Here is a 14,641-nt window from a genome sequence, read left to right on the forward strand (position 1 = left end):
CCTGGGATGCTGCAACCATCATAAACACATGCCTGTGTTAAGTGCAAGGACCAGTTGTAGGTCATTTTTTTTCAATGCCAGCATAACTTCACAAGGTTGGTAAATGAAGGGTCATAACTTGAAGACTACCTATAATCTACGTTCACGTAGATGAAACTGAAATTATTAATGGCCTGTGTTTAGCCACACATAAGAAGCATTCAGAAAAACACTGAGTAATTAGCTTTTAAAACAATGCATTAATTAGCATTCCAAACCCGAAAGTATGTATTTCTTTTGAAACTACTAGAATTACAACCTTTAACAATAGGGCAACTGAGATACATATCAATGCTTTTGAAATAGCAAACAATTTCTGCTTTGTTTGAAACTCTTCTATGAGCCCACTCTTAAAAAAATCTTCAATAGACTTTGTATGCTTGGATATAAGACTATTACAGCCTTCTGAATGAATCGCAGTTATTCATATATATGCATGCCTTATATTTACATGCATGTATGCAAACACATACACAATGCACATAAAGTTGCCTAGGTTAAACGTTCTGCTAATACGCCTCCCCTTAAATTTTAATGATCCTTATGGTAAACTGCAAGGTGTCTCAGAAAGGATACTAAAACACATAGCTCATTGGTCACAAAATTCTTATCTTTATAACGCATGTTATCATCTCTTCCACTCACAATTAAAAAGTATATGAAGATGAAAATGTGATAACGTGTCGCAATCTGACCACATCATCAAGATTAGTTTTAACCTTCTCCTAACCTTCTTTAAGGTAAGTCTTTAGTCTTCTTTCTGCAATTCAGAGGCATCAGAAGTCACATCGGCTGTGGCATTCCCTAATCTTTCACCAGGACTTATACCTAAACAGCGTCTGGGCTACCTGTACAACACAACCATTTTAATGTAACCCAAATGCTGAACTTAAATCAGAATTGTTTCAGACATTTCCAAACAAAAATAGCTCAACGGGTTTACAATCAGCTCTCTTTTTATTCCTATAACCTGGCAGCCATTTCTGTTCAGTAGGCGACTTGCCTACAATATACAATGGATGCTTCGGCATCTTGAGCTGGTTGCTTTAGCTTATCTTCAGATGTGATAGCAACAATATCAGCTAAAGGCAGAAATTCTCAGCAGTTTTTGAAACAACTGCATTTCTTCAGTATCACTGAAAACTAGTGCAGAAACAAACAGTTTAATAATACATGAATGTTACTAAAGTGGTTTGCCTTGTGTCAGGCAAACTTCCAACTAAGCTACCCTGTTCCCCCCAAAATAAGACCTCCCCAGATAATAAGTCCAATTGAGCTTTTGAGCGCATGCGCTAAAATAAGCCCTCTTCTGAAAATAAGCCCTCCCTGAAATTATTGCAACACAGAAGCAGCCATGAGCTGACCCCACTTGCCACCTCCTGCACTTCAAAAATAGTAAGACCTTCCCGAAAATAAGGCCAAGTGCTTATTTTGGGAGTCAAAAGAAAATAAGACCCTGTCTTATTTTCGGGAAAGCACAGCACATATTTAACAAATAAAAATGCAATGCAAGGACAAATTAAGAATTCCTTTCCTGAAGAAAGGCATTCCTCAAGGGCACCATGAGTTGATCAGAGAAGTGTCTTGATTCCGACTTGCATATTTACAAGAATCTCACCAGACTAACTTACTCTCTAGAGCAGGGGTGTCAAACTCTATTTCATTGAGGGACGTCTCAGGATTGTGTTTGACCTCGGGGGGGGGGGTGTAGCCAGCTCGACGTCACTCGTATTGGGGGCACCTGTGGTGGCCCAAAAGCTCTGCCAGAGAAAATGGGCTCTCAAGCTCCATTTTCGGCTGCACCAACTTCCTGCAAGCCTCTGATAGTGAAAACGGAGTTCGGAAACCCGTTTTCGTGTCCGGCCGTCCCATGCTCTGTTTTCACTGGCAGAGGCAATAAATGCCAGTCCTTCGCTGTTTCCAGGGCGGCCCCACAGCCCAGTTCTAAGCACCCCATGGGCCAGATCCAGCCCCCCAGGACTTGAGTTTGACACTCCTGCTCTAGAGAAGAACCAAATAACCCCTTCAGGGATATAAGGAAAGTCAGGTCTTCCATCACTTCTTTTCCTTCAGGGATTTCATGCTAGCCAAACTCTTAATTTGAGCCAAGGTGGCGCAGTGGTTAAATACAGCACTGCAGGCTACTGCTAGATCAGCAGTTCAGCGGTTCAAATCTCACCGGCTCAGGGTTGACTCAGCCTTCCATCCTTCTGAGGTGGGTAAAATGAGGACCCAGATTGTTGTTGGGGGCAATAGGCTGACTCTCTGTAAACCGCTTAGAGAGGGCTGAAAGGCCTATGAAGCGGTATATAAGTCTACTGCTATTAATTTCACCCACCACTTCAGAAGACTCCATCACATCTACCACCTATTAACTCAACTAAAAAAGACTTTTAAAAACTGCAATTTTTTTTTAAAAAAAGGCAAGAAAGCAATAATAGCACATTCTCTGCGCCAGCAATCCTGCTGAAGGGTTAGATACAATTTTGTGGAATGTTTGACATAGAATAACAATGCACGTTGATGGAAATAAAATTATGGACTCTGATTCCATTCAAGAAAAGAAAAAAAAATGTTGAAGGCTGAAAATTGAAAGCATAACACTCAAAAACTTGAGGAGAAAAAAAAAATCCTCCAAGAAGGCAACTTTTTGAAACAAAACGCTAACAAAATCAGATGATGAAGTGTACCATAGGGGGCGCCAGAATATGTTTTTGCCAAAACGTCTGAAGACAGCCCTGCTTAAAGACGAATTGCATCATGCAAAATACACAGTAACTATAAATATGAATAAATGCTTCCTTATATCCCTGGTTTCAATGAAAATATAATTCTACGAACAAAATAGAAACAACACGTTTGAAAACCTGGAAAGCTGAAGAAAGCAAAACAAACAAAAGCAAGATAAGATGCTAGAAGCATTCACCTACTTTTCCTCTTTTCTATTTGACAATAACCTTACCCCCCACCCACCCACACACAAAATTTAAATATATTTATGCAGCTGTCTCTTTAGATGTAAACTTTTATACTGTAAAATCCTTTAAATGTTAAGATTGTATGCATGCATATAATGCTTTAAATGTTAAATTATCCACCTGTCCATCCGTCCATCGGCCTAACTATCCCCCAGTATCTGAAATGTTGAACCTGGCAATTTTATTCAGGGGTTTTATTCAGGATTATCCTAGTTCTCTCTAACCCAAGGCCTCATTAAAAAGCCAAATCAAGATATAAACACAGGTAGTCCTCAATTTACAACAGTTCACTTAGCGACCATTCTGTCAAGTGCAGGGGAAATCAGACGATTCGGGGCAGTTCAAAGCTTAAGCTCTCTACAAGAATCTGAACTACTAATAGTCAAGAGAAATTGGGAAATGCAAGAGTTAAGAAAGGAATTCACGTTGGGCTGGACTTAGATTTCTTGTGGGCCTGCAGGGACTCATCACTGATGACACACTTGACCCCTCCCTCAGGGTCAGTCTGGTCATCTCTTACATACTCAAAATTACCGTATTTTTCAGAGTATAAGATGCACCGAAGTATAAGATACACCAAGGTTTTGAAGAGGCAAATAAAAAAAAAGTTTTTGCACTCTGCAAACCTCCCAAAAATGGCCCAGTTTTTGCAAAAACGGGCCCTCTTTTTTTTTTCAAAAAAAGAGCATGATTAGCCTTTAGGAGGCTTGTAGAGTGCTCCTAGGGAGTGCGGGGACCCAAAAAGCTATGCATGGCCATTTTGGTAAAGGGGGTGGGGTTTCGGGAGGCAAAAAATGCTGTATTCAGTGTATAAGACGGACCCAGATTTTCAGCCTCTTTTTTGAGGAGAAAGGTGCGTCTTATACTCCGAAAAATACGGTACAATGGCACTTTAAAAAGTGACTTATAATTGATTTTCACACTTAAAACCAGATTTTCACACTTAAAATCAGACCACTTCATTGAACTGGTAGCAGAAATAGCGGGTGCCCCCCCTCTGCCCCTATGGCATCCCATTTAGGCCTTTTTTTTAGCCAAAAGCGCATGCGCGGATCCTGTTAAAATCTCAGAAATAAATGCCGTAAAGTTTTATCTAAGGTCTATCATCAGAGACAATATAGATTCATGCATTACATTATGCCATGCTTTCTTTCAGGCATCACCTGTAAAAATAGTTATAATGGCCTAATTCGCATGTAAATTATAGTTAATGTACTACATGGGCTGGCTTCACATCTGAAACAAGCCACATATGAGCTCAGGATGATCCATGAACATAATTACTGTCCATTCTTAGTTGGAGACCAGAGGGTGGAAGAATCATCCCTAAGGGTTCAAGAGTTAAGTTCAAAGAACTACGCTTATGCATAATAACACAACATTCTGTAACTGAGATGAACACGAAGGGGGTAATTACATTTTTTAGAACTTTCTGGTAACATGCAAGTTATTCTGATAATCTGATAAGCCTTGAAAAGAGCAGGAAGAATGTAATGAACTCTTCTACTAAACAAAATATTTTGTCAGGCAGGTTGGATAACTATACCCTATTCTACTGTCTGCAACAGGGGTGTCAAACTCAAGGCCCTGGGGCCGGATCCAACCCTCAAGGTGCTTAGATCTGGCCTGCGGGGCCTCTCTGGAAACAACGAAGGACTGGCCTGCGGTGCCTCTGTCAGCAAAAATGGAGCTCGGGAGGGCTGTGCACGAGTCTCTCCAGCTCTGTTTTTGGCTGCGACAGCCTCCTGCAACTCACTGCCAGGGAAAACAGAGCTCAGTTTTCACTGGCAGGGTGCTTGAGCCACCACAGGTGTCTCCAACATGAGTGATGTCGAGCTGGCCACGCCCACCCTGGCCACACCCACCTGCCCCCCCCCCAAGGTCCAAAACAACCCTGATGCGGCCCTCAATGAAATTGAGTTTGACACCCCTGGTCTACAACTCAGATGGGTACTACCAAGATAAGCCTGAGAAATTACTGAGGGCTAGATTTAGCTCTGTAGAACTTTCCCAGGATATTCTAATCAACAGCTTGAGTGCAATGGGGATTCAAAATGTCATCATTGCCCTGTATTTTTTACCACCAAATTCTCCAGGAATTTCCCTCACTCCAAGAATTTTCCAACCTCAGTCCCACTAATGGCATTAAAAATTTTTTTCCTGAGAGTAAATATGAAGGAAAAAGGAATGCACCACCTTTTTCTAGACTTCCCTGCCAGAAATGAATAACAGAACTGCGTAAAACCAAATATGGCCTTAGAAGAAAAATTAAGGCATAGGACAGATAGTTCAAAGGACATAGATATAAAATGTCTCAAAAAATGAAATTACTACAGAGGCCAAAGTTAAACAATTTTTTTAAAAAAATTGGGTTCTATCAAACTGAAATAGAAAATAACGTTTTTTTCCAAGACAGGGAAAAGGATTGATTTTGGCTATTCCTTCTGACAGGAATGGTCGCCTATCCCTTGAACAAGATACAGGTTTTCAGGGAACAGATTTGCCATCAAACTATCTAGCTTGGTGTTTGGAGAAAGAGTTGGTATGTTAGTTCCTACAATGTAGGCCTCAGATATCTAAGGATGGAATAACTATTCATAAATACTATACCCAACTCACTCTTCCTACTAAGAGTGGTAAGCCTTGATATCATTTTCATTTAACCTGTGACAAATCCAACCAACAGCTTTCTTTTTAGACACGGCAAACTCAAAACAGTCTCGACCATTTTCGCCATATTCTGCACCGACTAGCGGAATACACATTCCTGAACCAGAGAATGTCAAACATCTGCTTTTATCTTCCAGAAGGGATTGAGGTAGAGGATAAGCAACTTGAACTCACTTTCAGAAGTACTGAGTATCTCATGGCTGCAGCCTAAACCAGCAAGAATTCCAGCTCCAAGCTAATCTGGAGAGGAGATTATAACATTAGTATTTTATTAACAGAGCAAAAAGAAAAAAAAGGAACTCAAGAGCACTCAAGAGGGAATACAACATATTTACTTGGACCAAGTTTTTGTGCACTTACTATTAGCTTGCTAGGTTGACTTATTTATTGACTTATTTATTAAATAAAACCGACTGGCTGAATACCGCACAATTATTAAAGTCAGAGAAAAGAATAACCCAATCATACAATTAAAAATATTTAACCTGTATGACGCCTGCTTATCAATACATCAACAACTCTCAAAACAAAAGCCATTGTTGCAAAGGGCTATACTGTTACACACATCAGTTAAGCAAGATAAAAGTAGACAGGCAGGCAGGCAATCACCTTTCTTCATTTATATTTCAATGGGAAAATGGGACAGCTTTTCCCCCCCACCAAAGGCCTTGATATTTTTTGTATCAACTATGTTCTTCTTACTCTGCCAGGCTGAGAAAGCAGCTTGCAAAAAGGGGGACATGAACAGTCCTTGCATCAATCGTGGTGGAGGCTTCCCACCAACCACACACACAACCACACACACACACGCGCACACACACACACACACACACACACACACATACATATATTGGTCATTCCTTAGGGATCATATCCAAGGATCCCTATAAAACCAGGATTTTACACGAGGAAAGGGGGTGTATTTTCTATCCTGCACGTTGCCCCCCCCTTCAATGCCAAAGACAGTGATTGATACACTCCCCACCTTTTGTTTCCAAAGCCCCCAAGCGCATCGCACACACATGTCACCGAGAGCTTCCCTTCCCGTTAGGACAGGATGCACGCTGGACAATCCCAGCTCTCCCCAAACCCATCTCAATGGCTGAGCCGAAAGAACTTCCAACACCGGAAACCTTCGTCGTCCTCCTCTCAACGTCCCCCCCGAAAGGCGGCTCTCACTCCAACACCCTAGCCCGGCCGGATGGCATTTCCTTCCAACTGATCGAAGGCTGAACTTACTGCCAAAGAGGGAGGAGATGTGACAAAGGCGACCGCAGGCCCTTCCCTCTCTTTTTTCTTTTCTTTCTTTCTTTCTACGGTTACAAAAATAAAAAAAAGGATCCAGGAGAGCAAAGCCACCATCCACCCCTCAGTTGCGCCTGCTCTCCTTGGGGAAACCGCTCTCGCAGTCCGGCGTCAATTCAATTCCCCTCCTCCAGCGCCTCCCCGGCTAAAGCCGGTTTTGCTCTGATGCTCCTACTTTTCGGTCTGCTTCGTGAGCGGCTCCACCATTGTCTGCTCCGGGCTCCCCGGGATCGCGCGAGACACCAGCAGCTCAGGTGGCCCCGGCGAGCGAACAAAGAGCCACCGGCGCTCGTAGGCTGGAATAAGCCGGTCCCCGGAAAAAAGCCCCACTCTGGGCTCTGGGAAGCCCCGACCGAAGAAAACAACGTGCCTTTTACCCCCGCCCTTCGTCTCTTCCCCCTCCCTCCCTCCCTCCCAACCAGACTTGTCAACTGCGCATTTGCGCCGAGGCTGCCGTTGAGCAAGCAGGCAAGCTGGGGCCAGGCGGGCACGCACTGTATATATATACATTAATATGCATGTATATAGACATGCTCGCTATTCAGGCTCCGGGGTCGGGGAAGGGGGGGGGGTGGCGAGACTAGTCCGTACCTGACCGAGCCGCGCTCTTTTCTACTCCTCCTGCCTTGCTGAAAGCTGCGGTTTCCTGGAGGATCGGGGGAAGCCGAAGGCAGCGGCGGCGGCGGCGGCGGCGAGCCCGAGATGATCACTCAGTCATTGTGGTCGGTCCTGCAGAGACGCTTGGGGGTCTCCTAGAAGAGAAGAGAAGCAAAGGGTGCGCTGTCGGGCTTTCCACGGCAGCGCGGACGCTTCTACGGCGAACCTCCATTTTCTCCCTCTTTTCCCATTTAGCCCCCCTTCCTAGCCAACCGGGTTCCCCTCCCTTGTCCCCGAACGCGAGAACCTTGCCTGATCTTCCTTCTCACCCCGATCCAGCGCCGAGCTTTTTGAGATGGGCACCCGCGATTCTCTTGCAAAGTCTGCAAAGTTTCCCCTCGCTTGGCGGCGCCGCTTCTCAGCTCTCTGGATCGCCAACGCAGGCTGATTCACCTCGGCACCTTGCTAGCTGGTATGAGGCGGGAACTAGGAACCTTCGACGTATTACAGTGAAGGGCTTTTTTTCTCTCCCTCCGTTCAACCGGCTCCCCGTTTTGTATAAAACGCGAGATCCGGACTCTGCGTCCAAGTATCTGCCTGCATTATTGTTTTTTTAAAGGGGGGAGGAATTCAACCGTTCCCCAGGCGGGATTAATCGTCCGCCTGCTAGAGCCAAAAGGGGGTGAAACTTCACGCCGCGGAAACGCTCCGCTCGGTCCCCATCCACGCGCGAGCCAGAACGGACTTTATCCACTCTGGATATTTTCATCCCAGACTCCAGCACTCAAAAACGGCGCTTTCTCTCTGGTTTATCTTCGAGGTGAAGATGGTTGTCTATGGAGATTCTCAGTCATCCAGGTCATGGTTGTCCCAAAGGGTTTTTTTTTTTCCAAAAGGCAACTGGACTTTTTGGTTTTCCTCCGAAGACGTTTCGCTTCTCACCCAAGAAGCGAAACGTCTTCAGAGAAAAACAAGATTCAGAGCTGAAGAAGCTTCTTAGATGAGAAGCAAAACCTCTTCAAAGAAAATCAGAAAGTCCAGTTGCCTCCTGAAAAAGCACCTTCCCCCCCCCCAAGGAGGAGCCGAGGTGGCGCAGTGGTTAAATGCAGCACTGCAGGCTACTTCAGCTGACTGCAGTTCAGCAGTTCGGCTGTTCAAATCCCACCAGGCTCAAGGTTGACTCAGCCTTCCATCCTTCCGAGGTGGAGGACCCGGATTGTTGTTGGGGGCAATATGCTGACTCTGTAAACCACTTAGAGAGGGCTGAAAGCCCTATGAAGCGGTATATAAGTCTAACTATTGCTATTGCTATTGCTATTGAAGGCTTTGAATGTTACCCTACTAGAAACCCCTCCCCTGTGGCCACAGATCTGAAGGTGGTTTAGCATGGGTTTAGCATGGGTTCAAAGCGGACACATTAATCACAACAGACTGAGTTAAAATGGAAATAAGCAACTCGAAATAAGTGTTGTTATTATTATATTATCTATATGCTGTGATCCTCTTGCTCTCCCTGCCATCTACAGCTTATCTCAGAAACAGTTGCTATTCTACTCCTCCTCAAGGTTATCCATTCCTCCAATATTGTGGACAAGATAAGGCTATGGGCAGGAAGTTTTACTGATATACAGGGGAACAACGCAACATTAACTACACTTCCTGTTTGTTGGGCGCAACTTGGGAGCTCTGGTGTTTACTGGATCCATGAGAGAAAGTCAAATCTACTTGAATACTTTGGAAATTAATGTGCTTGTGCCATGCAAGCAACCAGAGCCAAGTCCTCCACTCCACACACGTGCTAGTCGTTCCTGACTCTAGGGGGCGGTGCTCATCTCCATTTCAAAGCTGAAGAGCCAGCGCTGTCCGAAGACGTCTCTGTGGCCCTGTGGCCGGGATGACTAAATGCCAAAAACACACGGAACGCTGTTACCTTCCCACCAAAGGTGTTTCCTATTTTTCTACTTGCATTTTTTACATGCTTTCAAACTGCTAGGTTGGCAGAAGCTGGGAGAAGTAACGGGAGCTCACTCCGTTATGCAGCGCTAGGGATTCGAACAGCCAAACTGCCGACCTTTCTGATCGACAAGCTCAGCATCTTAGCCACTGAGCCACCGCATCCCTTTTCCTCCACTGGTTAGGAATATCTGTTTTATAAAGTCCCTTCTTTGGCACCTTTTTTCTTCCCAAATAACAAACTGCAGAATTGGGAAAGAGACAATGTGGTTTAGCCCTTCTAATGTTGGATTAAATCAGGACAACCCAGGTTTTAGTCTGCCCTCTAATACACGCTAGTCTGCTCCCTCTAGAGGGAAGCAGCTCAGGGGGCGCCTTTGTCTAAGGAGAAGAATAAAAGAAAACACTCTATATCTTCAACTCCTTTATACTGTACAATATACATGTGTTTGTTCTGAGAAGAGGGAATGTGCCTTCAGGCCATTGTTGACTCCTGGTGACTATCTGGACAAGTTGCTGCAGTTTTCTTGGCAAGATTTTGGAAGTGGGTTGCCAGTGCCTCCTTAATAACTGGCCTAATGTCACCCAGTTGTGCCTAAGGTGGAACTAGAACTCACAACCTCCCAGTTTACCAAAATGGTAGGCTAAACATAATACTGTATTTTTGGGAGTATAAGATGCACCTTTTCCCCCCCAAAAAGAGGGTGAAAATCTGGGTCCATCTTATACACTGAATACAGCACTTTTGGCCTCCTGAAACTCCACCCTGCGTGTCCCATTTTTCACAAAAATGGACGCACAGAGGGTTTGGGAAGCCTGTAGCATGCTCCTGGGGGCCAGAGATGGCAAAAAAAATAATAATTAGCTTTTCAAAATCTTGGTACGTCTTATAGTCCGAAAAATACGGTAGTCTGCACAAGTACTTGTGCTATACTATACTGCATTGCCTAGATGTAGTCTTCAACTTACAACTGTTATTGGACCTAGAATTACAATGATAAGCTGTTCCCATACTCAAGCAGGTCACTAGGTAACTGCACCTGACTTCATTCTTTTTTCCCTTTTTATTTATTTATTTATTTGTCTTGTATGCCGCCCACTCCCGGAGGACTCCGGGCAGCTCACAAAAGACAAGGGAAAGGGGGAAAATGAGACAAAAACAACATATTAAAAACAAAACCAACATTCACAATTTCCATGGAGGTAAATGCTTCTCAGCCCCCCCCCCCCCAGCCTACTGGAACAGCCAGGACTTGATGGCTTTGCGGAAGGCCGGGAGGGTAGTAAGGGTCTGGATCTCCACAGGGAGCTCGTTCCAGAGGGCCGGAGCTGCAACAGAGAAGGCTCTCCCCCGGGGAGTCGCCAGCCAACATTGGCTGGCAGATGGAATCCGGAGGAGACCTAACTTGTGCGATCTAATTGGTCTGAGAGAGGTAATCGGCAGGAGGCGGTCTCTCAGGTACCCAGGTCCGATGCCATGTAGGGCTTTATAGGTAGCGACCAGCACCTTGAAGCGGATTCGGAGACTAATAGGTAGCCAGCAACTGTGAAGCAAATCCATTGTTGGCAAGCAGAAGCATTGGTTTCCGCAAAAAAAGTGTCATAAATTGTGGTCATATGACCACAAACAACTGTAAAAGTTGGGGACTATCTGTATATTTTTCCTACTCTGATACATCTTCCTACAGGAACTGGCTGGATACATCTGATACTGTATGGCTGTGCATACAGGGAAAATGCCTTCACAAGATTTTCCAGAGTTGCCACGTTGTTGAAACATCTAAAATGTTCCAGCTTTTACTCTCAGCCCTAAGATGTGCATAATGTGCAATTATTCCTTTAATCCAAGTTGGTCTGTTTCTGAACCAGAAGCCAGACTTTCCTTTTATAACATAGATATTTATCACTTTTTAAACATTTCTTGTCTTCTTTACTAATTAAATATAATTTTAAAAGCAGCAGGGTTTTTCACTATAGTGGGCGGTGCATAATGAGTGGATAGTTCAAGACCAATGAAGTGATACAAACATTCATAAAGTCCATTTAGCATTGTTTAAATATCTCACTATTGCCATGACTGTGAACCAGTTTTACTTTAGTGATCTTTGCATCATAAAAAGATTCTGGATACAATCCTATCCAACCTGTAGGGGAGCAAAGTCTATAATTGGGCACCTAAACTGACTGGAATATATCAAGAGAGCAAGAAACGGGAAGTTTAACTAGTTTTAAATCTGCTTTGTTCATTCCAATGGAGTAGGAAAAAAAGGCTCACACAGCTATTATCTAGGACTAGCAAAAGGAAGTCTGTTCAATTGAAGACTCCTCTAACATCCACCATTCTGTTTGCCGTGACCCGTCAAAACCGCGGTCCACTAAAGCACGCCCGATTAAAGCGCGTACGTGACGTCATCAGCAGCACGACAAATACGACCGCGGAGAAAAAAGGGCGCTTTAAAAAGCGCTTTTAAAGCAAGCCGATTCACATAAAGGTAAGGGTTAGGGTTAGGTTTAGGGTTACGTTAAGCGTTAGGGTTAGGTTTAGGTTTAGGTTAAGAGTTAGCGTTAGGTTTAGCGTTAGGTTAAGGGTTAGGTATAGGGTTAGGTTTAGGGTTAGGTTAAGGGTTAGGGTTAGGGTATAGGGTTAGGTTTGGGGGGGTTAGGTTTAGATTTACGCGTTAATTTTAAGTTTACCGATCACAGCGTGCTGTTTTCGTCGCGCTGTGATGACGTCATGTACGCGCTTTCATCAAGCGCGCTGTAGTCTACCATGGTTTTGTGGTGGAACCCTGTTTGCTAGAGTTTCTGCTCTTCTACTCCACATTATTCTAACAGATTAACAGAGTTGTAAGGGACCTTGCAGATCATCTAGTCCAACCCCCTGCCGAAGCAAGACCCTACATCTGCCTCTACATAGGATAGAACTCACAACCAAGCAAGATCTTACTCTTCTTGAGAGATGAGCAGTTGTTTCTACACAATCATAACTCTCAGAGTAGAAGGCCTTGAGATCTAGACACGGTTGCTGTGCATTCATCAGGGTTGAACCCCACTGTCTTCTAGCACAATGTTACCTGGTTTGGTAGTGAAGTGCCTGCAAGAAAACAACCAAGTGCAGAGAATACCAAGGACTCCACAGTTCAACTCTGTGCTACAAATAATCTGTTGGGATTTGCATCTGCTACCCATTCTCCAAGCAGGAAGACTCGATAAACCCTCCAGTCGTAACAACTGCACAGTTGTATCTGGTAATGTGGAAAATGGATACTTGTACTTTTTTGTGTGTATGCCATCAAAACCCACAGAGAACTGTACTTTCTCTCATTCCATGAGAATGAACTGGGGGGGGGGGGGTTAAATGCAGAACAACAAACTGTTTGCTGTAAATTCTACCCCTTTTATAAGTGCATAAGAGACATTGCATATGTATCTCCAAAACGCAGACTTACAGGATTCTTTATTGGCCAAGTGATTGGACACACAAGGAATTTGTCTCCGGTAAATATACTCTCAGAGTACATACAAGCAACAAGTAATAAATCATGGTCATAATCAACATAAAAATACATTTATTGTGCATCATAAGATACAACACTTAAATGATAATCATAGGATACTACATAAGCAACCAACAATACTAAATAAAACAATATAAATCGTAAGATATAAGCAACAAAGTTATAGTCATAAGAAGATAAGGAGATAGGTAATAGGAAAGATGAGTATAATAACAATAATACAGCCCTACCAGGTAGCTTGACAGTATTATGGGAATTGTTTAGCAGAGTGATGGCATGGGGAAAAAACTATCCTTGTGTCTAGTTGTTCTGGTGTGAAATGCCCCATAGCGTCGTCTTGAGGTTAAGAAGTTGAAACAGTTTAAGTCTAGGATGTGACGTGGCACGACATAACCGCAAATGTCAAAAGCACGCCGACATAACCGCGGCGCTAAAACCGCAATGTCAAAAGCGCGCCGACAACAGCGCACCGACAGAAGTGCGATTTAAGTTAAGGTAAGGGTTAGGGTTAGGGTTATGTTTAGGGTTATTTTTAGGGTTAGGTTTAGGGTTATTTTTAGGGTTATGTTACAGCACGCTTCTGTCGGCGCGCTGTTGTCGGCGCGCTTCAGCGCTCATTCGTCTCCACGGTTTTGACGGCGCGGTTTTGTCACCGCGCTTTAGTCACACATGCTTTTCTCGTACGCGCATTTGTGGTGGAACCAGGATGTGAGGGGTCTGTAGATATTTTCACAACCCTCTTTCTGGCTCATGCAGTATACAGGTCCTCAACGGAAGGCAGACTGGTAGCAAATGTTTTTTCTGCAGTTCTAACTATCCATTGAAGTCTGTGTCTGTCTGTCTGTCTTGTTTGGTTGCAGAGCCAAACCAGACAGTTATGGAGGTGCAGATGACAGACTCCATAATTCTTTTGTAGAACTGTATCAGCAGCTCCTTGTCGCAGAAAGAACATTCATTCTTTGGGACAAGTAACAGGAGCTCACTCTGTTACGCAGCACTAGGGATTCGAACCGCCGAACTGCCGACCTTTCTCATTAACAAGCTCAGCATCTTAGCCACTGAGCCACTGCCTCCCTTTTGATGTACATGCAACATGTACAGCACCACAATTCCATACGCTTCCCTAGGCAGAGAGGGACCCGGAGGAAGACTATCCCATTAAGTAAGTCCCATGCCCACAGCTTGAGATATATGGACTAGATACAAATTTTCAGTAGAACTGGGATTCTACAGGGGAAAAGATTCCTGATGCTATTTGACAACAGAGAATCCTACAATTGGTCATTGATGCACCCCTCCCTCCAAAAATAACCCCGGTATTCTTTGAAGAGGAATCCTTTATTCATCCTTTCTCATGAAAACTGTTTTATTTCATTTTCATTTTCATTTTGTACAATCACTTATATACTGTGCAATTAAGAAAACAATAAACACAACTCATCTTCTATTCCACCATAGAAAACCAACACTTCAATCCTCCATGCACCCTTTCTTCTCCCCCTCCAACTTTCATTTCTCCCCTCCAACATTCCCCTCTTCTACTTCCCCTCCCCCTCAGACATTCCTTTCTCCCCTTCCCTC

At 44.0% G+C, this 14,641-nt stretch overlaps 1 protein-coding gene across 5 annotated transcripts in view; it reads right to left on the bottom strand.

Moving 5' to 3' along the window:
* LRRC8D (leucine rich repeat containing 8 VRAC subunit D) overlaps positions 1 to 14,641 on the bottom strand; it is an 85,197-nt gene that overhangs the window by 46,980 nt on the left and 23,576 nt on the right. Inside the window, exons 1-2 of one of the 5 annotated variants that reach the window (XM_014069385.2) lie at positions 7,919 to 8,009; positions 7,584 to 7,744 (exon numbers count right to left, since the gene is read on the bottom strand). The exons of 1 other annotated variant lie outside the window; for it this stretch is intronic. The gene's annotated coding sequence lies outside the window, so the exon portion shown is untranslated. Of the gene's footprint in view, positions 1 to 5,861; positions 5,973 to 6,926; positions 7,114 to 7,167; positions 7,349 to 7,583; positions 7,745 to 7,918; positions 8,010 to 14,641 lie in introns of those variants that run through there. 3 more of the 5 variants (XM_014069389.2, XM_014069392.2, XM_014069388.2) reach the window with 3 other exon arrangements.

Source organism: Thamnophis sirtalis, unplaced genomic scaffold (assembly GCF_051295495.1).
Source record: "Thamnophis sirtalis isolate CommonGarterSnake01/CBP01778 unplaced genomic scaffold, rThaSir2_p1.2 scaffold_7, whole genome shotgun sequence".
Taxonomy (NCBI): domain Eukaryota; kingdom Metazoa; phylum Chordata; class Lepidosauria; order Squamata; family Natricidae; genus Thamnophis; species Thamnophis sirtalis.